Source organism: Mytilus edulis, chromosome 12 (genome assembly GCF_963676685.1).
Source record: "Mytilus edulis chromosome 12, xbMytEdul2.2, whole genome shotgun sequence".
In the NCBI taxonomy this organism is placed as follows: domain Eukaryota; kingdom Metazoa; phylum Mollusca; class Bivalvia; order Mytilida; family Mytilidae; genus Mytilus; species Mytilus edulis.
In genome coordinates this window covers 75193164-75220743 of record NC_092355.1, presented here as the reverse complement: position 1 = coordinate 75220743, position 27580 = coordinate 75193164, and the positions used below count along the sequence as shown (strand labels likewise).

At 34.1% G+C, this 27580-nt stretch overlaps 1 protein-coding gene across 1 annotated transcript in view; it reads left to right on the top strand.

Moving 5' to 3' along the window:
- LOC139497841 (uncharacterized) overlaps positions 1–27580 on the top strand; it is a 267237-nt gene that overhangs the window by 161145 nt on the left and 78512 nt on the right. The window lies entirely within an intron of this gene.

Here is a 27580-nt window from a genome sequence, read left to right as displayed (position 1 = left end):
CAAAACATTACAATCTTTACAATGTGAGTTGTTTAAAGAGAAAACATTTTTAAGAAGTCACTTGTGGTGTAGGAATGACAGATTGGATGTCAATGAGACAGCAACCATTCAATGAAAGAGGTCAACATTGTAGTCAATCAATGAAAACTTTGTACTTATTAATGAGCAACACAAGTGCCATGTGGAGCACCTGAGATAACCCCTAACTTTTGATGGGTTTCCTACTCAGTCTTTAATTTTAATTTTTAATTTTGTGTACTGTTGTTTGTCTTTTTCTTTTTAGCCATATTTTTTATTTTGAACTTCTATTATTTGTATTTATTAGATCCTTGTACATGTCCAGTCAATGTGATCCTTGTACAGTCAAGTTGTTATTATAGGTAAGTGTACATTATATGTAAACTATATAGGATCAATTACTATTGAAATTTGTTTCAAATGTAAAATATTCAAACTCTATAAGGGGAGATAATCAACATATAGTTTTTACATTCAAAATATCATAACAGCAATGGTTTTTTTTTTATAGTAAACAAGACAAATGACATCATTACAGTCTTTCATCATTACAGTATTTGTCTTCAAAATAGATTGGTTGAGCTGAAGCATTGAACTTGGTGCTAAAGAAAAATAAAATGAGATATATGTCAATGAGACAGCAACCCAACAAAACAAGAATGGAGATGTGTAGAGGTCAATATATAGGAGATGTGTAAAAGGTCAATATATAGGAGATGTGTACAGGCCAATATAGGAGATGTGTACAGGTCAATATATAGGAGATGTGTACAGGTCAATATATAGGAGATATGTACAGGTCAATATATAGGAGATGTGTACAGGTCAATATATAGATGTGTACAGGTCAATATACATATATATAGGAGATATGTACAGGTCAATATATAGGAGATCTGTAAAGGTCAATATATAGATGTGTACAGGTCAATATATAGGAGATGTGTACAGGTCAATATATAGTCAACAATTAAAAAATAACCTCATATGACAAGGTCTACATTTTCATGAATCTGGCCATAACATTTAGGATTATTCATCTTAATGAAATAACAATGAATAACTAAGAAATAATTTATGGAAGCCATAGATTGTGTAAATTTCAAACAATCTATGACTTCGATGAATTATTTTGATTCTAATAGGACAAATACGGTCATAAAATAACTCAAGCGAGGTTGGGTATGCTGTGTGTGGGGCTGTTCTTTTTTACTCCCTGTTAGATAAAGCTCAAACATTCTAATAAAACTGTAGCTTGCATGGATTATTTCGTGAATAACCACTTGAAAAAATCTTTTTTAATTTTTTCAATTCTCAAACCCAACATTTGCCATTTTTTATTAACATGTTTTTCACGTAAGCTTCCGTCAAATCCAAAGATGACATTTCATAACTAAGGAACCACCATGTTGACTTGCTAAAATCAGTAAACCTGCAAATAATGCAATAGAATAGAAAATAAAACAAAACCTACCTCAAAAATCAGTTTTAATACAATATCATACGAATTTCGATGGTTCAAGCAACACACACACATTGATATGTTAATAAGAAACATTCATAACAAGTACAAATGAAGTATTTTTATGCCCCCCCCTACGAAAGTAGAGGGGCATTATGTTTTCTGGTCTGTGCGTCCGTCCGTTCGTTCGTTCGTCCGTTCGTCCGTCTGTCCCGCTTCAGGTTAAAGTTTTTGGTCGAGGTAGTTTTTGATGAAGTTGAAGTCCAATCGACTTCAAACTTGGTACACATGTTCCCTATGATATGATCTTTCTAATTTTAATGCCAAATTAGAGATTTTACCCCAATTTCACGGTCCACTGAACATAGAAAATGATAGTGCGAGTGGGGCATTCGTGTACTGAGGACACATTCTTGTTAAATCATACTTTAGTTTACATATATATCGTGCTTAAACAAGTAAATATGATTTATATTGTTCACAGATGCTTTAGATGATGGCAAAACCTTACTTATAAATTAGACTGACCTCAGAGGTACATAAGTATTTATCTTATTATTATGTATTGTATAATATATGTTTTTAAAGACAAATCAATTTATAAAAACCACCTCATTGATCTTCAAGGTGTTGTGGTATTGTGTTCAACTTAAGTGTGTGAGGTGGTGGGTTTGAACCCTGGACAGTTCAATCAAAGACTTAAAAATTAATATTTGCTGCTTCTTCAAAATGAAGTTTTTACACCTGTCATACAGCCACTTCCTGTTTTCACATCTGCCATACAGCCACTTCCTGTTTTCACATCTATCATACAGCCACTTCCTGTTTTCACATGTCATACATCAACTTCCTGTTTTCACATCTGTCATACAGCCACTTCCTGTTTTCACATCTGTCATACAGACTGTAACCTATTTTCACATCTGCCATACAGCCACTTCCTGTTTTCATATCTGCCATACAGCCACTTCCTGTTTTCACATCTGCCATACAGCCACTTTCTGTTTTCACATCTGCCATATAGCCACTTCCTGTTTTCACATCTGCCATACAGCCACTTCCTGTTTTCACATCTGCCATACAGCCACTTCCTGTTTTCACATCTGTTATACAGCCACTTCCTGTTTTTGCATCTGCCATACAGCCACTTCCCGTTTTCGCATCTGCCATATAGCCACTTCCTGTATTCGCATCTGCCATACAGCCACTTCGTGTTTTCACATCTGCCATACAGCCACTTTCTGTTTTCACATCTGCCATACAGCCACTTCCTGTTTTTCGCATCTGCCAACCATCCACTTTCTGTTTTCACATCTGCCATACAGCCACTTCCTGTATTCGCATCTGCCATACAGCCACTTCCTGTATTTGCATCTGCCATACAGCCACTTCCTGTTTTCACATCTGCCATACAGCCACTTTCTGTTTTCACATCTGCCATACAACCACTTCCTGTTTTCACATTTGTCATACATTCACTTCCTGTTTTCACACCTGTCATACAGCCACTTCCTGTTGGTTGATAGTTTGAAATAATACATCACTCATTGTACAATGAAAATTGCTTTTTCTCGGCTTCTATTGAAGGGAATGATTTTATATTTGATGAGCAGCTTGGTAATGTTGATTTGTAGAATGTTAGCAGTTTTTGTTTCTACTGTGCAACTAATCTTACTGTTAACCAATAGTTTGAAATTAGACAACATTCATTTTACAAAGAAAATGTGCATGAAAATTCATGTTATGATTAACAATGATACAAGTATCCCAAGACCAAAGAACAAAGATATAGACAATTACAGGTCGTCCAACATCCTTAAACAATGAGCAAAACCCATACCATATAAAAATAAGGAGATGTGGTATGATAAACAATAATACAAGTATCCCTAGACCAAAGAACAAAGATATAAACAATTACAGGTCGTCGAACATCCTTCAACAATGAGCAAAACCCATACCATAAAAAAATAAGGAAATGTGGTATGATTAACAATGATACAAGTATCCCTAGACCAAAGAACAAAGATATAAACAATTATAGGTCGTCCAACATCCTTCAACAATAAGCAAAACCCATACCATATGATGATAAGGAGATGTGGTATGATTAACAATGATACAATTATTTCTAAACCATAGGACAAAGATATTATAAGTTATCTAAGTTCATATCCATATCTATGGATATGAACGTAGATATTGATTTATCCCCGGTCTTAGTCCGAGTCGAGCGAGTTTTATGCAATTCGGGTACAAAATGTAACGTAAAAAAGTTTTATTGAAATTTGGAAATTTTGCATTATTTTTTACGGGGTATAGGGTACTACCTCTGGTAGAACCGTACATGTAGTCAAATATAAGACGTTTTTAATACGGAGACAGAGAAACTGGATTGAGTCAAGTTCCCCGGGATAATGGTTAGCAATGTCCGGGGATATGGGTTAGCAACACCCAGGGGCTATGGGTTTTGTAACGTCGTGCGTTAACCAATCAAAATCCTAGATATAAACTAAGCTGGGGATAAAAACAATTACAGGTCCTCCAACAGCCTACAACAATCAGCAAAACCCATATATACCATATACTCATCTATAAATAGCCTTGGTATGATAAAATGTGAAACATTTCAAAAGAAAAAATCAACAGCCTACTTTGTACTACAACAATGAAGGAAAACAAATATGGTACACAGCTTCTAACTAAATCCACTACGTTATAGGTCCTGTCTTTCAACAGGCACATATAGAATTAAAAATGATTGAATTTAATTTGACTGGTCTAGTTGATCGTAGACAGTGTTTTGAGAAGCTGCAATATGATATTTAATATTGTTCTTTATGTGTGTCTTAATGCTGGTAAATAAAACTTTTGAAATTTTTAGATCTGGGAAAGTGCAATAGATGTTCTGGTGTTTGATGGAAAAAGTCACACCCTGCTTGTAGAATACATTTGTACCTCATTTAGGTATGTGATTAGATTTTTAAGGTTTTGAGTTCAGTTTATTAACTTTAAATAGTGCAGAAAAGTTGAGATAAATGACTGTTTCAATGCTATAATATATTATTTGAATGAAATAAGAAGATAAAAATATTAGGTCAGTATTTGACCACTCATAGTGATCATGTTTCAATTGGCAATAACACAAATACCTCAATTAAAACTCAACAGTATATATTGACTATAATTCTTCTTTTCTATTTTTAGGCTATAATGGAACGTTGGAATGAGGTAAGATTTACTTAATAGTCTTCTTGTAATTTGTAGTTTTGTTCCCCATTAGTGTACAATTAGATACAAGTATGTGATAACTTGAGATAAAAACTAGTAGAATTCTAAGTGAACTACCAAACTACTTATTCCAAAAACAAAAAAATACAAAACTGGGACAAAGCAAGGTGCAAGGTGAAAAAAATATTCTAAAAGTAGGTGGTGAGAGATAGTGTATTATTTATGTAGTACCTTCAGAATCCTTGTTTATTTATAACTCTAAGTAGGTCTGTAGAGTTATTTGAAAAAAATATTGGGACAATTTTTCTACATAAAAAAAAATAAAAATACAGAAGTTATCTCCCCTTGCCATTGTTAAGTTCATGTGAGTTGAATAAGACCAATCTATTTTATGGTATAAAGAGCCGACTGATACAACACACTTTTTTTCTTGTTAGGTTACATTCTCATTGCTTTATTATATCCCACATCTACATTTATTCAGTCTACATACATTTATATATGTATCTCTTTAAGTAAGTTAATAGAGAGATTTCTACTACATGTCTTAAAAAAGGACAAAAGTAGGGGCAACTGCAGGACAAAGTGTATTACATGTCTTTAAAAGGACAAAGGTCAAAGTCCAGAAAATACGACAAGAAAGAAAAATCAAGGATATGCCAAATCTAGTCCATGATTCTATAAAAAAAAATATTTTTTGAAGGTTAACAATTTTGTCGAGCCTGTCCCAGAAAGCTTGACATAGGGATAGTGATCCGAGGGCGGCTAACGTCTTAAAAGCTTTATATTTTAGAAGGTTGAAGACCTGGATGCTTCATACTTTGTTACAGATGCCTCATGTTATGAAGTTTCCGTCAGTCACATGTCCAATGTCCTTGACCTCATTTCCATGGTTCAGTGACTACTTGAACAAATATTTTTTGTAATGTTAAATTCTCTCTTATTATAAGTAATAGGATTACTATATTTGGTATGTGTGTACCTTGCAAGGTCTTGATGCCCGTTAGACAGTTTTCACTTCACCTCGTCTTTTTATTTTTACTTTATGCAATATGTCAACTATATTTGTTGTATGGAAATATTTTATGCTGTATATGTCAATCGCACCGGTATTATTTTACTTTGACCTCATTTCCACGGTTCACTGCTCAGTGTTAAGTTTTTGTGTTTTGGTCTGGTTTTCTTAGACTATAACCAATAGGTCAACTATATCTGTTGTTTGAAAGAATTGTTAGCTGTACATGCCTTGACCTCATTTTCATGGTTCATTGGTCAATGTTTAGTTTTCTTGGTTAATGTTAATTTTATGTGACAGTTGTGATAAAGCTTTTTATTTAGGACTATCAACATAATATCAATGATTAGTAAAGAAGGCGAGACATTTCAGTGTGTGCACTCTTGGTGTTTTTCTTGATAATATAAAATGCATAAATCCCAACAATTATATGCTATTTAAAGAATTCCTCTCTATCTGTTATTTGAAGGAAGGATACTACTGATTTATGTAGGCATTGCTAAACAGAAGAAAACATAATGATTACCTAATTTAACAGTAAGGACATTTATTACAATATATTTTTATTACGGTTTACTTACAGAAACTTACTACAGCTGCTGGGAATAGAGATATAGAAGCCTTAAAATTATGTCTACAGAATGGTGCAGACATTGATTATCAAGATTAAATGTAATTTCTATGTTATACTTACAGAAACTTCTTACAGCTGCTGGGAAGGGGGATAAAGAAGCCTTAAAATTATGTCTACAGAATGGTGCAGACATTGATAATCTAGATGTAAGTAAAATAGTCACATTCAAAACTACCTTATTTTAATAATTCATAGAAAAATCATTTGAAGATACAGCCTTTTATGGTACATGAACAAAACTACATGTAACTTAAAATAAAAGCACAGAGAAACAGTGAAAACTACAAGTAACTTCAAAATGTTGAATAATGTACATAAACACACGACAACAATTTACTTTAGAACTATAATAACAGAGGTATAAAAAATAAAAAACAAGTTGCTTCAGAACATAACAGATTGTACATCAGCAGTATATAACACACAACTACAAGTTACTTCAGAACATAACAAATTGTACATAAGAAATATAAAACACACAACTACAAATTACTTCAGAACATAACAGATTGTACATCAGCAGTATATAACACACAACTACAAGTTACTTCAGAACAGAACAAATTGTACATAAGAAATATAAAACACACAACTACAAATTACTTCAGAACATAACAAATTGTACATAAGAAATATAAGACACACAACTACAAGTTACTTCAGAACATAACAAATTGTACATAAGAAATATAAGACACACAACTACAAGTTACTTCAGAACATAACAGATTGTACATCAGCAGTATATAACACACAACTACAAGTTACTTCAGAACATAACAAATTGTACATAAGAAATATAAAACACAAAACTACAAATTACTTCAGAACATAACAGATTGTACATCAGCAGTATATAACACACAACTACAAGTTACTTCAGAACAGAACAAATTGTACGTAAGAAATATAAAACACACAACTACAAGTTACTTCAGAACATAACAGATTGTACATCAGCAGTATATAACACACAACTACAAGTTACTTCAGAACATAACAAATTGTACATAAGAAATATAAGACACACAACTACAAGTTACTTCAGAACATAACAAATTGTACATAAGAAATATAAGACACACAACTACAAGTTACTTCAGAACATAACAAATTGTACACCAGCAGTATAAAATATACAACTACAAGTGACTTCAGAACAGCACAAATTGTACATAAGCAATATAAAACACACAACTACAAATTACTTCAGAACAGAACAGATTGTACACCAGCAGTATAAAACACACAACTACAAGTTACTTCAGAACAGAACAAATTGTACATAAGCAGTATAAAACACACAACAACAAATTACTTCAGAACAGAACAAATTGTACATCAGAAATATAAAACACACATCAACAAATTACTTCAGAACATAACAAATTGTACACCAGCAGTATAAAACACACAACTACAAGTTACTTCAGAACAGAACAAATTGTACATAAGAAATATAAAACACATAACAGCAAATTACTTCAGAACATAACAGATTGTACACCAGCAGTATAAAACACACAACTTCAAATTACTTCAGAACAGAACAAATTGTACACCAGCAGTATAAAACACACACCTACAAGTTACTTCAGAACATAACAAATTGTACACCAGCAGTATAAAACACACAACTACAAGTTACTTCAGAACAGAACAGATTGTACACCAGCAGTATAAAACACACAACTTCAAGTTACATCAGAACAGAACAAATTGTACACCAGCAGGTTAAAACACACAACTACAAGTTACTTCAGAACAGAACAAATTGTACATAAGAAATATAAAACACACAACAACAAATTACTTCAGAACATAACAGATTGTACACCAGCAGTATAAAACACACAACTACAAGTTACTTCAGAACAGAACAGATTGTACACCAGCAGTATAAAACACACAACTACAAATTACTTCAGAACATAACAGATTGTACATAAGCATTATAAACATACAAATACAAGTTACTTCAGAACATAACAGATTGTACACAAGCAGTATAAACATACAAATACAAGTTACTTCAGAACATAACAGATTGTACACCAGCAGTATAAAACACACAACTACAAATTACTTCAGAACATAACAGATTATACACAAGAAGTATAAAACACATAACAACAAATTACTTCTGAACATAACAGATTGTACATAAGCAGTATAAAACACAACTACAAATTACTTCAGAACAGAACAAATTGTACATTAGCAGAATAAAACACATAACTACAAGTTTTTTCAGAACATAACAGATTGTACATCAGCAGTATAAAATATACAACTGCAAGTTAACTCAGAACATAACAGATTGTACACAAGCAGTATAAAACACATAACTACAAGTTACTTCAGAACATAATATGATAATATATCTGTATGGAAACTGATATTTATATCATTATACTGAATTCAATATTAAATCAAAATCTGTTTTTAATTTAACAGTTTAAATGAGAGAAAAAAAGTACATAAAGGTATTTTTTTCTCTCATTAATTGTTTTTGTTTGTTTTGAATTATAGTTGATAAAGTTCTTACTTTGAATATTTATACAAGAACATTTTTTACACCAAGGTTTTACAGCGGGTGCAAAACAAATATCACACATGTATGTTATTGCTTCACTTTGACCACATTCCTTAATGTATACAAAATTATGTTGTTAATTAGACAGGTTGAGTGGACAACAAATATTTGTAAGAATCATATAAAGTGGGATCTCATTTTGTTTGTCTCCTCGTACGAAATCAGGAAATGTAACTATTTTTCATATTTCTTTGAAAAAGTTACTTTTTAAAAAATTGATCATTATTCTGAATCATGTTAATCAGACAGATTTAATCATTATAGTAACAAATACTTGTTAGGATTATATAACGTGAGATGTCATTTTACTCAGAGAATTGTAATGAATCCATTGATGTAAATATTTTACTAATTTCTTTAAAAAAAAAATTTTTTTAACATGACAGTTCTGATAGAAGTTCTGACATCTCACAAATAAAACATGTTGTTTATTTGTTGTTTATGCAGAATATAAATACAAATGTGACTGGTCATTCTATTCAGTTTTGACCACTGATTCATGTGATATATATTTAGTTTATATTTATTACACAACATTGTCCAGTTTATCAGACAAGTTTTGATGTCAGTTGTATTATTCCAGGGTAGAGGATGGACAGCATTAATGAGGGCTGCCATTGAAGGACAACTGGAGATCTGTAGACTCCTCATTGATAGAGGATGTAAGATCGACATCACAAATGTATGTTATCTACTTAGTCTGATCACATTACTATTAATCTACACTAAATCATGTTGTTAATTAGACAGGTTTAATGGACAAATATTTGTAATAATTATATCAAGTGGGGTCTCATTTTATTCGTATTATTGTTCTGAATCAGAAAATATTACTTTTTTTCATGTTTCTTTAAAAAATTTTTTTTTATTAAAATGAACAATTATACTGAATCTACACAAAATCATGTTGTTAATTAGACAGTTTTAATGAACAAATATTTGTAAGAATCATATAAAGTGGGGTCTCATTTTGTTTGTTTTGTTCTACTGAATCCATTGATATAATTATTTCACACATTTCTTGAAAAAAATATTTTTTTAAGATATCAGGTTTAATGGAAGTTTTGACATTTCACAACAAAACATGTTTATTGTTTGTTTATGTAGAATATAAATACAAGTGTGACTGGTCATTTTATTCAGTTTTGACCACTGATTCATGTGATATATATTTTGTTTATATTTATTACACAACATTGTCCAGTTTATCAGACAAGTTTTGATGTCAGTTGTATTATTCCAGGTTGGTGGACAGACAGCATTAATGTTTGCTGCCATTTGGGGACACCTGGAGATCTGTAGATTCCTCATTGATAGAGGATGTAAGATCGACATCACAGAGGTATGTTATCTACTTAGTCTGATCACATTACTATTAATCTACATAAAATCATGTTGTTAATTAGACAGGTTTAACAAACAAATATTTGTAATAATTATATCAAGTGGGGTCTCATTTTACTCGTATTATTGTTCTGAATCAGAAAATATAACTCCTTTTTATGTTTCTTAAATTTTTTTTTTTTATTAAAATGAACAATTATACTGAATCTACACTAATTCATGTTGTTTTAAAATTAGACAATTTTAACGAACAAATATGTGTAAGAATCATATAAAGTGGGGTCTCATTTTACTTGTTTTGTTCTACTGAATCCATTGATATAATTATTTCACACATTTCTTAAAAAAAATTTGTTTTTAAGATATCAGGTTTAATGGAAGTTTTGACATTTCACAACAAAACATGTTTATATATTGTTTATATACAATATAAATACAAGTGTGACTGGTCATTGTATTCAGTTTGTACCACTGATTGATGTGATATATATTTTGTTTATATTTATTACACAACATTGTCCAGTTTATCAGACAAGTTTTGATGTCAGTTGTATTATTTCAGGTTCTGGGACAGACAGCATTAATGTTGGCTGCCGAGGAAGGACACCTGGAGATCTGTCGTCTCCTCATTGATAGAGGATGTAAGATCGACATCACAGAGGTATGTTATCTACTTAGTCTGATCACATTACTATTAATCTACACTAAATCATGTTGTTAATTAGACAGGTTTAATGAACAAATATTTGTAATAATTATATAAAGTGGGGTCTCATTTTACTCGTATTATTGTTCTGAATCAGAAAATATTCCTCCTTTTCATGTTTCTTTAATTTTTTTTTTTATTAAAATGAACAATTATACTGAATCTACACAAAATCGTGTTGTTAATTAGACAGTTTTAATGAACAAATATTTGTTAGAATCATATAAAGTGGGGTCTCATTTTACTTGTTTTGTTCTACTGAATCCATTGATATAATTATTTTACACATTTCTTGAAAAAAAAATTTTTTTAAGATATCAGGTTTAATGGAAGTTTTGACATTTCACAACAAAACATGTTTATTTATTGTTTATGTACAATATGAATTCAAGTATGACTGGTCATTTTATTCAGTTTTGACCACTGATTCATGTGATATATATTTTGTTTATATTTATTATACAACATTGTTCAGTTTATCAGACAAGTTTTAATGTCAGTTGTAGGATATGTTGTATATTATTGATATTGATAACAAATAAAATTGAGAAAGGAAATGGTGAATATGTCAAAGCGACAACCACCCGACCATAGAGCAAACAACAGCCGAAGGCAACCAATGGGTCTTCAATGTAGCGAGAATTCCCGCACCCGTAGGTGTCCTTCAGCTGGCCCCTAAAATATGCATAATAGTACAGTGATAATGGACGTCATACTAAACTCCGAATTATACACAAGAAACTAAAATTTAAAATCATACAAGACTAACAAAGGCCAGAGGCTCCTGACTTGGGACAGGCGCAAAATTGCGGCGGGGTTAAACATGTTTATGAGATCTCAACCCTCCCCCTATACCTCTAGCCAATGTAGAAAAGTAAAACAATAACAATACGCACATTAAAATTCAGTTCAAGAGAAGTCCGAGTCCGATGTCAAAAGATGTAACAAAAGAAAATAAATAAAATGACAATAATACATAAATAACAACAGACTACTAGCAGTTAACTGACATGCCAGCTCCAGACCTCAATTAAACTGATTGAAAGATTATGTCTTCATCATATGAATATCAGGTACAATCCCTCCCGTTAGGGGTTTAGTATCATACTATCATAAAATATATGAGAAGAACATAACCCGTGTCATGCCAACAACTGTTTTTTTAGAAATAAATGTGTTTAGTTCCGATGCAAAGACCCTATCAGTGAATCAATGTTAAAGCCAAAATATGCAATCTTTAATGACCTGACAACAGTATCGTAACTATATCCCCTTTTAATAAGTCTATTTAAAGGTTTTGTTAGTTTCTGAGGAGAATACTGACATTTTTGTGCTTTATAAAGAATATTTCCATAAAATTTTGGATGTGAAATACCTGAACGTATAAGATGTCTGCATGTTGAGTTATATTTACGAATTATTTCCTTATACCGGTGATAAAATTTAGTAAATGTTTTGACCAGTTTGTGATATCGAAAACCCTGGTGCAATAATTTTTCAGTAATACATAAATTTCTCTCGCTAAAATCTAATACATTGTTACATACACGAGCGAATCGTACAAGTTGAGATATATAAACACCATAAGATGGTGACAAGGGAACGTCACCATCTAAAAATGGATAATTAACAATAGGAAATGAAAAATCATCTCTTTTATCATAAATTTTTGTATTAAGCTTCCCGTTTATGATATAGATATCAAGATCGAGGAAAGGGCAGTGGTCATTGTTATCATTAGCTTTATTTAAAGTAAGTTCTACAGGATAAATTTCTTTAGTATACATACTGAAGTCGTCATTATTTAGAGCCAATATATCATCCAAATATCTAAAAGTATTGTTAAATTTTTGTATCAAATGTTGTTTTGATGGGTCTTTGCTTATTTTAGTCATAAATTGTAACTCATAACAATACAAAAACAGGTCCGCAATAAGTGGTGCACAGTTAGTCCCCATTGGAATTCCAATAACTTGACGATATACGGAATCTCCAAAGCGAACAAAAATGTTATCAAGTAAAAATTCAAGTGCATAAATAGTATCAAAGCATGTCCAATTGACATAGTTCTTTTGTTTATTGCTACTAAAAAATGATCTAAAAGAGTTTGAACATATGTACTCGCATTCCGACTTTTTAAATGCCCAGTTAATTAGGGATGTGAATTTTTTCTTAATAAGAATATGAGGCAAAGTGGTATATAGGGTAGAAAAATCAAAACTTTGAACAGATTCAAAATCACCAATATATGCATGCAATTTATCAAGTACTTCCAACGAGTTTTTGACACTCCAAAAGTAATTAATTCCACTATTTTCAAAGGCCTTATTTGAACAATTTATTATCAGGTTTTTTATTGTACCAAGTGTACTAGTAAGTAAAACAGACAATTTAGTAGTTGAACAATGGCTGGAAGATGAAATAAATCTATATTTGTAAGGTTTTTTGTGCAGCTTCGGAAGCCAGTACATAGTTGGGACTTTCATTGTGTTTGGTTCTGCTTGTAAAGAAGTAGCTAAAAGTTTATGTTTGTTACAGATGTCGTTTTCTGAAAATGAAGTCAGTTGGAATGTTGGTGAATTCGTGATTTCTTTTTGCAGAACCTCTATATAAAATTTACGTCAAACAATAATGATATTATTAGCAGCTTTATCAGCCGGGACAAAAACAAATTCCTTGGCTAGTTCTGTTAGTTTATTTTTGATACGCGAAATAGGGTTTTTATAGTTTTTGTTGAGGGTAAAATGTTCTTTAAAATGTTGTATTCGAATATCAACTATCTTCATTACTGAATTAAAAAAAGAGTCCAAAGATTTTTTGTCAGCTTTTTCCCGTTTTACCCATTTCAAACAGTAGGCGCGGAGTGAGTCGTTGATGATATTACGACACTCATTCCAGTTAACAGTTGACGGGGGACGATATTTAGGTCCTTTACTGAGGAATGATTTTAACTCTCGGTCGCGAACGATGTTAAGGTCTCCTGTTATAACATGGGAAATTGGTCCATAGGTGTATTCTGAATTACTGCAATTACACGACATAGGTGTATTTTCAGTGACATTTACATCTTGACACAATTGGCTATAATTAAACACATATTTTCGGGTAGATTTCTTGTAAATATAACAAATGAGAGGGAGTTCAGTATTATCAAAATATCCAGGAATTTTGTCTTTAACGGAATGGTCGTTAAAAATACCGGCAATATTTACAAAATCAAAACCTTTATTGACATACTTTATTTTAATAAAATGTTTTTTTATGATCTTCAGGGCGATCAATTTTTGGAAACAGTTTAGAATAACAATATGCCATTATAATTTGGACAATTTCATACTTAGGACTGTAATATGAAATTGTGTTGCAATCCTCTAAAATTTTATTTAATTTATTTATAGGTAAAGAACAAAGCTTGGTTAACAGATAATGTCTGCCGTTGTTTTTTGAAATGGAAATTAGGTCCGAAATATTTGTATGGTTGGTCCGAAATTTTCTTTGATTGCGATTTTTTCTGCGTCCATGAGAACGATTTTTACGAACAGTTTTAGAAACTATATCCAAAATGTTAACAGAGTCAGTTCTTGATATATTGCCAATTCCCATGATATTATCATTAAGACCGAGAGGGTAGACTGTCTGTAATTTTTTAATCCAATTTAATTCATTTATTTTTCGTGATCGTACAAACTTGGAATGAGATTCACCAGGCTGCTTATTTACTACTTCTAAAGGTTGAACTGTAAATATTTAATAGGATGACTGTGCTTCTTAAGATGTTGATAAATGATACTTTTGAATTTATAGGGTCTTTTAAAACGATACAGGTGTTCTTGCGTGCGTTTAGATAAATATCGCCCAGTTTCACCTACGTACTGAATACCGCATCCCGGTTTGTTTCATGTGAGTAAACAAATAATACTGTTTGTTTTTCAAGTAATATCAGTTTCAAAATTTAGAGAAAATGTGCGACCATTAAATGTGGACCTTACTGTATTGTTGGTGGAAAGACGGGGACACGTAAGTCATTTTTTGGCATGACACTTATCGATAGAAGGGTAACCACGATTTTTATTGTTAAAAACGTTAGCTATGGTCGTATTTTTAGATAAGCGATTCTGAAGATTGAGACGTGTAGATACCCTTTGAACGAGTTTAGTATTTAATATTTTTCCATTTCTAAGCTTCATATTTGTTTTTTGGTATGTAGATTTATTACAAAGGAGCAAAGACTGGCGTCCAGAATATGAACCATCACACAGTAGATTAAATTGTGTAAAAATGATAAAACTGTTCGGCTCAAGACGTCAAATGCTTATTGTCATAAGTTACCCGACAAATTTAACAAAAGATAGGGTATATCAAGGTAGCGACTGACGTCTGACTAAATAGATGAATGGGGCTGAATATTAAAATACTACTTTTTGATAGATATTCCTAAAGTAATGAACATAGAGAAGTTCTCGCTCGGACACACACTCCATAATCTAGTATAATATAAGAGCATAAACCTTAAGCACGGGGAGGCACTCTACTGTCTCCACACGGCACTAAAGACAAACTCTGTAAAAAATAAAATTGAGAAAGGAAATGGTGAATATGTCAAAGCGACAACCACCCGACCATAGAGCAAACAACAGCCGAAGGCAACCAATGGGTCTTCAATGTAGCGAGAATTCCCGCACCCGTAGGTGTCCTTCAGCTGGCCCCTAAAATATGCATAATAGTACAGTGATAATGGACGTCATACTAAACTCCGAATATTTAAAGTATTGTACATTATAGTTACATGTTATTTGGTTATATTATAGAGAGATGGAAGAACAGCTTTACATTGGGCTGCTTGGAGGGGACATCTACAGACCACAAGATGTCTGGTAGAACAAGGAGGTGCCAATCCCTTGGTTACAACACGTCAGGTAATATTTTATAGTATATGACCAGTGATCAACTATTAAGTAATGAATCACTAAAATGATGTATAACATATGGTTGGTCAAATGGATTTTTTAAAGGCTATAGTCAAAAGTCAAATGATTATTTAAATTTGACTTAAAAATATGAAAATGTTTTATAGACTTGGATGGCTAAATTTGACTATAAAACACATGAACATAATATTTTTACCAAAATCTCCCAACATCTAATGCTTTTAATTAGACCACTTGCTTATTTTGGGTGATTAGTTGTACCAGAAATGTTTATTTTTATTCAAAAATGTGTATGGATAAACAATAAGATTGAACTAAAACCAGTTTAAATAAACTGTCAAACTACAATCTGTTGTTTTGACAATTATAAAAAAATTATTAACTTGGTATCAAAATATTCTAAGCAATGCGTTCATCGTGTTTTTAATGTTTAAACAGATGAAAACAAAGACTTGAGGTGGGAAATGACAGATAAGTTTTTGAATCATTAAATTAACTAGACAATATTTATATGATTCAAAAGAGGGGAAATAAAAATTGGCCATTTATTTCATATTATTGGCAGTTTCAAAAAATTTAGTTCAATTATTTGAAATAGATACTCATATGACAACTGGAAATTTCTTCAAATTCCTGTTTTGATATTTGTTAATTTCCTTATTTATACAATATCAGTATAAACACTAAAAACCATGAAATACTGTAAAATAACAATATAAAGATATGGGAGGGTGTGGATTCAGTATTCATGTATAAGGAGGGTGTGGATTGGGAACAGATATAGGACAGTGTGGATGGGGTATACATATATAGGAGAGTGTGGATGGAGTATACAGATATAGGAGGATGTGGATGGGGTATATAGAAATAGAAGATGGTGGATAGGGTATACAGACATAGGAGGGTGTGGATAGGGTATACAGACATAGGAGGGTGTGGATAGGGTATACAGATATAGGAGTGTGTGAATTGGGTATACAGATATAGAAGGGTGTGGATAGGGTATACAGACATAGGAGGGTGTGGATAGGGTATACAGACATAGGAGGGTGTGGATAGGGTATACAGATATAGGAGGGTGTGGATAGGGTATACATATATAGGAGAGTGTGGATAGGGTATACATATATAGGAGAGTGTGGATGGGGTATACATATATAGGAGAGTGTGGATGGAGTATACAGAAATAGGAGATGGTGGATAGGTTATACAGACATAGGAGGGTGTGGATAGGGTATACAGACATAGGAGGGTGTGGATAGGGTATACAGACATAGGAGGGTGTGGATAGGGTATACAGACATAGGAAGGTGTGGATAGGGTATACAGATATAGAAGGGTGTTGATGGGGTATACAGATATAGCCAGGTGTGGATGGGGTAAACAGATATAGGAGAGTGTGTTGGGGTATACAGGTAAAGAAGGGGTGTGGATGGGTTATACATATATAGGAGGGTGTGGAGAGGGTATACATATTTAGGAGGGTAGGGAAGGGGTGTACAGAGACAGAAGGTAGTGGAGGGGGTTTACAGATATAGGAGGTTGTGGATGGGGTATACAGTTAAAGGAGGTTGTGGATGGGGTATACATATATAGGAGGGTGTGGATGGGGTTTACAGATATAGGAGGGTGTGGAGGGGGTATACAGATATAGGAGGGTGTGGATGGGATATACTGGAGGGTATGGATGGGGTATACAGATATAGGAGGGTATGGATGGGGTATACATATATAGGAGGATTTGGATTGGGTATACATATAGGAGGGTGTGTATGGGTATACAGATATAGGAGGGTGTGTATGGACTAAACATATATAGGAGGGTGTGGATGAGATATACAGATATAGAAGGGTGTGGATGGGATATACAGATATAGAAGGGTGTGGATGGGATATACAGATATAGAAGGGTGTGGATGGGATATACATAAACAGAAGGGTGTGGATGGGATATACAGATATAGAAGGGTGTGGATGGGATATACAGATATAGAAGGGTGTGGATGGGGTTACAGATTTAGGCGGGTGTGTATGGACTATAAAGATAGAGAAGGGTGTGGATGGGGTTTACAGATATAGGAGGGTGTGTATGGACTATACAGATAAAGGAGGGTGTAGATAGGGTATACAGACATAGGAGGGTGTGGATAGGGTATACATATATAGGAGAGTGTGGATGGGGTATACATATATAGGAGAGTGTGGATGGGGTATACATATATAGGAGAGTGTGGATGGAGTATACAGAAATAGGAGATGGTGGATAGGGTATACAGACATAGGAGGGTGTGGATAGGGTATACAGACATAGGAGGGTGTGGATAGGGTATACAAACATAGGAGGGTGTGGATAGGGTATACAGATATAGAAGGGTGTTGATGGGGTATACAGATATAGCCAGGTGTGGATGGGGTAAACAGATATAGGAGAGTGTGGTTGGGGTATACAGGTATAGAAGGGGTGTGGATGGGTTATACATATATAGGAGGGTGTGGAGAGGGTATACATATTTAGGAAGGTAGGGAAGGGGTGTACAGAGACAGAAGGTAGTGGAGGGGGTTTACAGATATAGGAGGTTGTGGATGGGGTATACAGTTAAAGGAGGTTGTGGATGGGGTATACATATATAGGAGGGTGTGGATGGGGTTTACAGATATAGGAGGGTGTGGAGGGGGTATACAGATATAGGAGGGTGTGTATGGGATATACTGGAGGGTATGGATGGGGTATACAGATATAGGAGGGTATGGATGGGGTATACATATATAGGAGGATTTGGATGGGGTATACATATAGGAGGGTGTGTATGGGTATACAGATATAGGAGGGTGTGTATGGACTAAACATATATAGGAGGGTGTGGATGGGATATACAGATATAGAAGGGTGTGGATGGGATAAACAGATATAGAAGGGTGTGGATGGGATATACAGATATAGGAAGGTGTGGATAGGGTATACATATATAGGTGGGTGTGGATAGGGTATACAGATATAGGAGGGTGTGGATAGGGTATACATATATAGGAGAGTGTGGATGAGGTATACATATATAGGAGGGTGTGGATAGGGTATACATATATAGGAGAGTGTGGATGGGGTATACAGATATAGGAGGGTGTGGATAGGGTATACATATATAGGAGAGTGTGGATTGGGTATACATATATAGGAGAGTGTGGATGGAGTATACAGAAATAGGAGATGGTGGATAGGGTATACAGACATAGGAGGGTGTGGATAGGGTATACAGACATAGGAGGGTGTGGATAGGGTATACAGACATAGGATGGTGTGGATAGGGTATACAGACATAGGAGGGTGTGGATAGGGTATACAGATATAGAAGGGTGTTGATGGGGTATACAGATATAGCCAGGTGTGGATGGGGTAAACAGATATAGGAGAGTGTGGTTGGGGTATACAGGTATAGAAGGGGTGTGGATGGGTTATACATATATAGGAGGGTGTGGAGAGGGTATACATATTTAGGAGGGTAGGGAAGGTGTGTACAGAGACAGAAGGTAGTGAAGGGGGTTTACAGATATAGGAGGTTGTGGATGGGGTATACAGTTAAAGGAGGTTGTGGATGGGGTATACATATATAGGAGGGTGTGGATGGGGTTTACAGATATAGGAGGGTGTGGAGGGGGTATACAGATATAGGAGGGTGTGGATGGGATATACTGGAGGGTATGGATGGGGTATACAGATATAGGAGGGTATGGATGGGGTATACATATATAGGAGGATTTGGATGGGGTATACATATAGGAGGGTGTGTATGGGTATACAGATATAGGAGGGTGTGTATGGACTAAACATATATAGGAGGGTGTGGATGGGATATACAGATATAGAAGGGTGTGGATGGGATATACAGATATAGAAGGGTGTGGATGGGATATACAGATATAGGAAGGTGTGGATAGGGTATACATATATAGGAGGGTGTGGATAGGGTATACAGATATAGGAGGGTGTGGATAGGGTATACATATATAGGAGAGTGTGGATGGGGTATACATATAGAGGAGGGTGTGGATAGGGTATACATATATAGGAGAGTGTGGATGGGGTATACAGATATAGGAGGGTGTGGATAGGGTATACATATATAGGAGAGTGTGGATGGGGTATACATATATAGGAGAGTGTGGATGGAGTATACAGAAATAGGAGATGGTGGATAGGGTATACAGACATAGGAGGGTGTGGATAGGGTATACAGACATAGGAGGGTGTGGAGGGGTTATACATATATAGGAGGGTGTGGATGGGGTTTACATATATAGGAGGGTGTGGAGGGGGTATACAGATATAGGAGGGTGTGGATGGGATATACTGGAGGGTATGGATGGGGTATACAGATATAGGAGGGTATGGATGGGGTATACATATATAGGAGGATTTGGATGGGGTATACATATAGGAGGGTGTGTATGGGTATACAGATATAGGAGGGTGTGTATGGACTAAACATATATAGGAGGGTGTGGATGAGATATACAGATATAGAAGGGTGTGGATGGGATATACAGATATCGAAGGGTGTGGATGGGATATACAGATATAGAAGGGTGTGGATGGGATATACATATATAGAAGGGTGTGGATGGGATATACAGATATAGAAGGGTGTGGATGGGATATACAGATATAGAAGGGTGTGGATGGGGTTACAGATATAGGCGGGTGTGTATGGACTATAAAGATAGAGAAGGGTGTGGATGGGGTTTACAGATATAGGAGGGTGTGTATGGACTATACAGATAAAGGAGGGTGTAGATAGGGTATACAGACATAGGAGGGTGTGGATAGGGTATACATATATAGGAGAGTGTGGATGGGGTATACATACATAGGAGAGTGTGGATGGAGTATACAGAAATAGGAGATGGTGGATAGGGTATTGTAACGATTTCGCCCCTTAAACCGAGTGGTAAGTTTAAATGAATAAGGAGGCTCGATCGAACATAATTTGCATGGATCCTTTGAGTTGGTATATGTTTGAAATAATAACTAAGTCAGGTATAAAGTTCAGATGCATTTTATATAACATCTATATAATCAAATATTTACAATTGATCATAAAAACATACATTTATATTTATATACAATTTGCCGTAATCATCTTTATTTATAGATCAGGAGGGTTGACTTCAAATTCCCATTTAGGTTGACTTGTTTCCGTAGGTTGATTTGATAGAAGGTTGAACTTTTCAACCTTCTATTTCCAAAAGTATAAAATACTTAAAAAGGGTTGATTTATAAAAAGATATTCATATATCTTATTTCCTAAACCGAAAGTAGATTTCCAGGAAATCTCTTTCATCCTATTTCATCGATAGAAGGTTGACTAAGTGGAACGACAGCTGACGGGACTTTCCCATAGGTCGAAGGTTGACTTTTGCAAAACAAACAATAACCATGCGCTAGAAGGTTTAAGTTTTCTTAAAACATTCAAAACCTTCACACTTAATTATAAGGACATCAAGACAGCATAAATTCCGACTGCTCTTGCAGGCGGTGAGATTAAATCTAAAGTTCGTTTCGTCAACCTTCTATTTATAATTTTCCGGTCAATGGATCGACCAATCAAAACGTTTGTTATGTTCACAGGCAATCTCGTGTTGCAGACCGCCAATACACAAATAAATATGGCTTCTCTTGTAAATAAATTATGGCACTGCTGGTATTTAGACGATTACGGCTAAAACACAAGTTATTACATTAAGAAACTAAATAAGCAAATAAGGTAAACACATAAGCGCATCATGTATCATTGAAATACATGCCAACCAACCGTGAATATTCTGTACGAGGTGACATTCCATCGTAAAAAATAGCGTTGCGAAAACGTAAACAAAAACAGCTGACTCATAAAATTACTACTGTAAACTATGGATAACAAGAGATCCATTAATTTAATAATACGATCACTAAATCGTAACACAGCCCCCTAACCACTAGGCGTTTGTCCTCAAATGCACAGAAACTATCTATACATTAATTAAATTAATACACTAATTGATTGGTTGGCTCAAAACTTGAAAACAAAATCCAATAACTCATAAGACAACAACTGTCTAACAAGTTACTATATACATTTAACCGAAAACTCATGTATTCACATAGAATTATTTAGGTAATACACATATAATTATATAACACAATGTTCATTTCTTCCAATAAATGTTCTAGGTTGACTGTTCAACATCTTCTTCTGTACCGCAAGCTCCACATATTTAATTAAACCAAACAGGAACATTTTCTCCAAGATAGGGCTTCAATCTGTCTTGGTGCACCACCTTAGGTTTCATCTTTGGTCCCTTCTGTATTCTATATATGACATCATTAAGTTTATTTACAATAATATATGGGCCTTCCCAATTATTTTGTAACTTTGGACACAATCCTTTTACACGACGAGGATTGTGCAACCATACTGGATCTCCTGCATCAAATGTTTGCATCTTAGTTCCAACATCATAATTTCTTTTCATCCTGTCGCTTGACAGTTTTAATTTATTTCGTGCAAATTTTTGAATTACCTCCAACTTTTGGGATAATTCATATGCATAAACAGTTTTTAAATATAAAAGTGACTTTTCAGTCTCTGGTCTACCCAGAACTAAATCTACTGGAAGATTAACTTCTCTTCCAAATAACATGGAACATGGAGATGTTCCCAAACTCTCATGTTCTGATGACCGATAGGCCAACATTAATAAATAAATATATTCGTCCCAATCTCTCTGGTGTTTTCTTACAAAAGCAGATAACATCGTCTCAATAGTTGAATTAGACTTTTCAACCATACCATCCGATTTAGGTCGGAATGGTGTTGTACGGGTTTTATGAATACCCAAAATAATACACATCTCTTTGAACACATTAGATTCAAAATTAGACCCTTGGTCTGAGTGGATTGAAAGAGGAACCCCAAAAATGGTTACTATTCTTTCCACAAATTTCTTAGCTACTGTCACTGCTTCAATGTCTGGAATTGGTATAGCTTCCGTCCATTTTGAAAAATAATCCTGAACTACCATCAGATAGCGATTATTATTGACACTTATGGGTAAAGGTCCTAGAATGTCAATAGCCATTCTTTCCCAAGGAGCACCCACAAGATATTGCTTCATCGGGGCCTTAGGTTTTTTACAAGGTGCTTTCTTAGAAGCACAAATATCACATTTGGTACACCAAAATTTAACATCCTGTCTCATTTTATACCAAAAATACCTCTGTTTTATTTTTGATAGAGTCTTTCTTACACCAAGATGACCACCGGTCACTGTGTTATGTACTTGGTTCAACACGAACCTTTTAAAATTAGCTGGAAGAACAATATGTAGATCATAATGTTTTCCATTATAGCTTTCCCACTTTCTATATAAGATTCCATTGACAAGAATTAAAAAATTTAATCTTGACCAATAAAATTTAACTTCAGGACTCATATGGGATACATCTGCCCATATGGGTTTAACTTCATCTATTTTCCATTGGATAATTATACTGATTGCATCATCAGATAATTGAGATTCTGAAACATTTTCAAAATTTATTTCTTTAACTGGGTCGTCCTTCTCATTTTGACTGCAACCATAATCCTTAGATCTGGTACAAACTCTTACTATCTCAGACTGAACAGGGAGTACATCAGGGTTTACATCTGAACCCTTACTTCTAAATTCATTATGAATTACATGACTTTTTACTTTGTGACAAGTTTCGTCACTTGTCATGTTTGGCCAATCTTCATTTTTACAGCTAATACTAGTTGTTGTAACTGATTGTTTGACACTAACATCTTGAACATTTCTGCAAGATTCACTAATAGTGGCATTATCCTTACATTTTTCAACCGTTAAAACGTTTTTATGAGTTGGAACCAATTCATAATTTATTTCTGCTCTAGCACAGTGAGGACATTCTTTGTTATAGCAAGGACGTCTACTTAGGGCGTCTGCATTATTGTGGGACCTTCCAGCTCTGTGCTCAATTTTAAAATCATATGATGCCAGGACCTCGAACCAACGAGCTAACTGACCTTCTGGATTCTTAAAATTGAACAACCAACTTAATGCACCATGGTCACTTCTAACCTTGAAGTATTTACCATATAAATAATGGTGAAAATGTTTAATAGAGGCTACTACAGCTAGTAGTTCTCTTCTGGTAACACAATATTTTCTCTCAGATCTACTGAAAGTTTTACTAAAGTAACAAATTACTTTTTCTACTCCATCCTGGAGTTGGGATAGCACTGCTCCCATACCAACATTACTCGCGTCGGTATCCAAAATAAATAAATCCTCCCTGGTAGTGTAGGCTAAAATAGGTGCACTAATTAAAGTAGTCTTTATTTCCTCAAAAGACTGTTGACATTCTTCAGTCCAGACAAACTTTTGGTTGTTCTCAGTAACCTTATACAAAGGTTTAGCTTTATCAGCATATTTCAAAATAAATTTTCTATAATAGGATGTTAACCCTAGAAAACTTCTCACATCTTTTATACTCTTGGGTACTGGCCAGTCCTTAACTGACTGAACTTTATTAGGGTCAGTAGCTACTCCACTTTCGCTAACAATGTGACCTAAAAATTTAACTTCTTTCTAAAGAAAGTTACACTTCTTGGGATTCAGCTTTAAATTAGCTGCTTTTAATCTTTGAAAAACTTCTTTCAAGTTTTTCATATGTTCCTCAAATGATTTTTGAGAAAACAATTATATCATCTAAATAAACTAAACAAATTTTCCAGGTCAAACCTGATAAAACTGTCTCCATCAATTGTTCAAATACAGGGGCACTATTACATAGACCCATTGGCATTCTCTTGAACTGCCAGAGACCACCCCCTGGAAAGGAAAAGGCTGTTTTTGGTCTATCTTCTTTCGCTACTGGAATCTGATAATATCCTGACTTCAAATCGACGGTTGAGAAGAACTTGGAGCCCGACAAGGAGTCTATAGTGTCATCTATTCGGGGCAAGGGGTAGGATGGGCGTAAAACCAATAAATTTACGGCGCGAAAATCAATACAGAATCGCCAACTACCATCTGACTTCTTCACGAGACTATATTGGAGTTCTAGGGACTTGTAGAAGGTTCTATAATATCTTGCTTAACCATTTTCTGAATCTCAGCTTCAGCATCCTTCATTCTAGCTAGGGGTATTCGTCTGGGTCGCTGACGTACTGGAGGGTTATTTCCAGTATTTATGGTATGTTCAACTAAATCAGTTAAACCAATGTCCTCAGAGGACTTTGAGAATATGTCACTATATTCTATTAAAAGGTCTCTAAATTTCTCCTTTTGATCTTTATCAAGATTAGCTTGATTAGACTCAAATACTTCATGTAAATAATCAGGTAATTGTCTCCCCTTATTTACTATAGTTTGGCCACCAGCCACACTATTTACAAACTCAGAAGTTTGAATATCTTCTTCGTCTACTTTATTGCAGGTTGCAATAATTGTACCCTTATATAAAGTGCAGGGCTCTTTATTTAAATTTATTATCCTCAAAGGAATGTTTACATCTCTGGATGTACAATTGATCTTGCCACCAATAAACCATTTTTCTCCATAAACTTCTCATTAGGTTCTATTAAACCAGCTAAACCTCTAAAAATAGGCTCATCTGACTCCCCAGAAACAATCATTTCTGAGTTAGGAGGCACATCTACTGTCTCTTGCATAGCCACTCTATAACAAGATTTAGCACTGATTGCATAATGATAACATTGAATTATCTCCCCTTTAATCTTCAACTTATTTTGACTCAACAAAACATCACAGTCATGAGTCACAAGAAAATCCATTCCAATGATACCTTCATTGGAAATATCAGCCACTAACACATTGTGGTGATAAATATAATTTCCAAGACAAATTTTAACATCAATTTGTCCTATAAATGGTGAACTATCACCAGTAGCAGTAATCAAATTAATATTCACAGGATTCATTTTTGGAAGTAATGAGGGATTTATTTCATCAATAAATTTCTTACTTAAAATAGTAACATTTGCTCCTGTATCCACAAGAAAAGCTAAACATTTATTATTAATTTTAGCTCTGACAAATAATCCCTCGTTATTTGCCAAAGATTCATTTATCTTTATCGACTTGGGCTATTCTGTCCCGGCCTGGCTCCGACCCCTGAGTCCGACCTCAACTGGTTTCCCTGTTGATTATAATTATTCTGATTTTGACCAAAATTATTATTTCTCTGGTTAAAATTTCTATTGCCCTGACCAAAATTCTTATTCTGGTTATTATACCCTTTCTGACCATTCTGATAGTTCCTCTGCTGGTTACCTCCCCCTTGGCTATTCCTATTTTGGTTTTGGGACATACCCTTTATATTTCTGGACAATGAGATCATTTCTCTTTTAAAATCACTCAATTCATTTTTTAAGGATTTTAAATCTTCCCCCTTGTCATCATTCAACTCTGTATTAAATTTAGCATTAGTCTGAACTGAATCTGCCTGTCTAACCATCCTCCCTTTTTGTCTCTCTGCTAACTTTAACGTCTCTAGCCTAACAGCTAGTGTTTCTGCTTCATGTATGGATTTAGGGTTAGATTCCCTAAGTCTTAGTCTTAAATCAGCATCTTGTAAAGCATCTATAAAATGTTCTAGTGCTAATACACTAGTTATTGTGGATTGGGCACTTGGATAAGCTTGCCTAGTCAATTTCTTAATTGACTGAGCTAACTCAGGTAAACTTTCTTCTTTACCTCTCATACGGGTCTGAAGTTTTGCCCTAAAAAGTTCTGATTTCTCAGCTGAACCATATCTATTGTCCAAAACTTTTACTAAGCTATTATAATCTTTCCTAGATTCCTTATCTAGTTCATTTAAAAGAGCTCTTGCTCCCCCTTTTAAACTACCAGCCAAATATAATGATTTGGTTGCATAATTCCAACCGTTTATTTCAGCTAAAATTTCAAATTGAGCTAAATATTCATCTAAATCTTCATCTCCCTCATACAACTGTGGCTTCATGGTTACATTACTAGACTTGGGTAAATGGGTATGGGAATTGGTCAATCTTGGAACCTTGGGTCTATCGAGTACAGCATAGTTTTGATTTATGTCATACATTTTATCTTTATTAAATGAATAAATATCATCTGTGTTTTGTTGTTGTTTTTCTGTATTTTGACTTGTCTGATTAGCTTCATCAGGAACTGCTTGCCCATCACCTTTAGATTTGTTTTCAGTGTTAACAATGTCACTCATGTGATTATTGTAATTTACTAAATCTTTATTTTGTTCAATCATTTTATAATTGGTAGAAATATTTCTCTTGTTTTCATATACAGCATCTTCAATTTTGCTTATGCGGTCTTTAATACAAGAAATTTCCTCTTGAAAATCTCTTTTTATCTGATTTACAGCAATGATAACTTCTTTTTGACAATTAGAAAACTCATGGGTTATCTCCCCAAATTGGTTATGAAATAAACTTTTAAGGTTTCTTAATTCATTCATAAATAAGTTTTGCTCTTCGTCATGGCTTATTGTCTGCTCTGCATAGTCAACACTATCAACCTTCTGTTCATTTAAAGGAATGGTAATTTCCCCATCATTTTCCTCTTGGAAAGAATGATTTACATCTATAATTA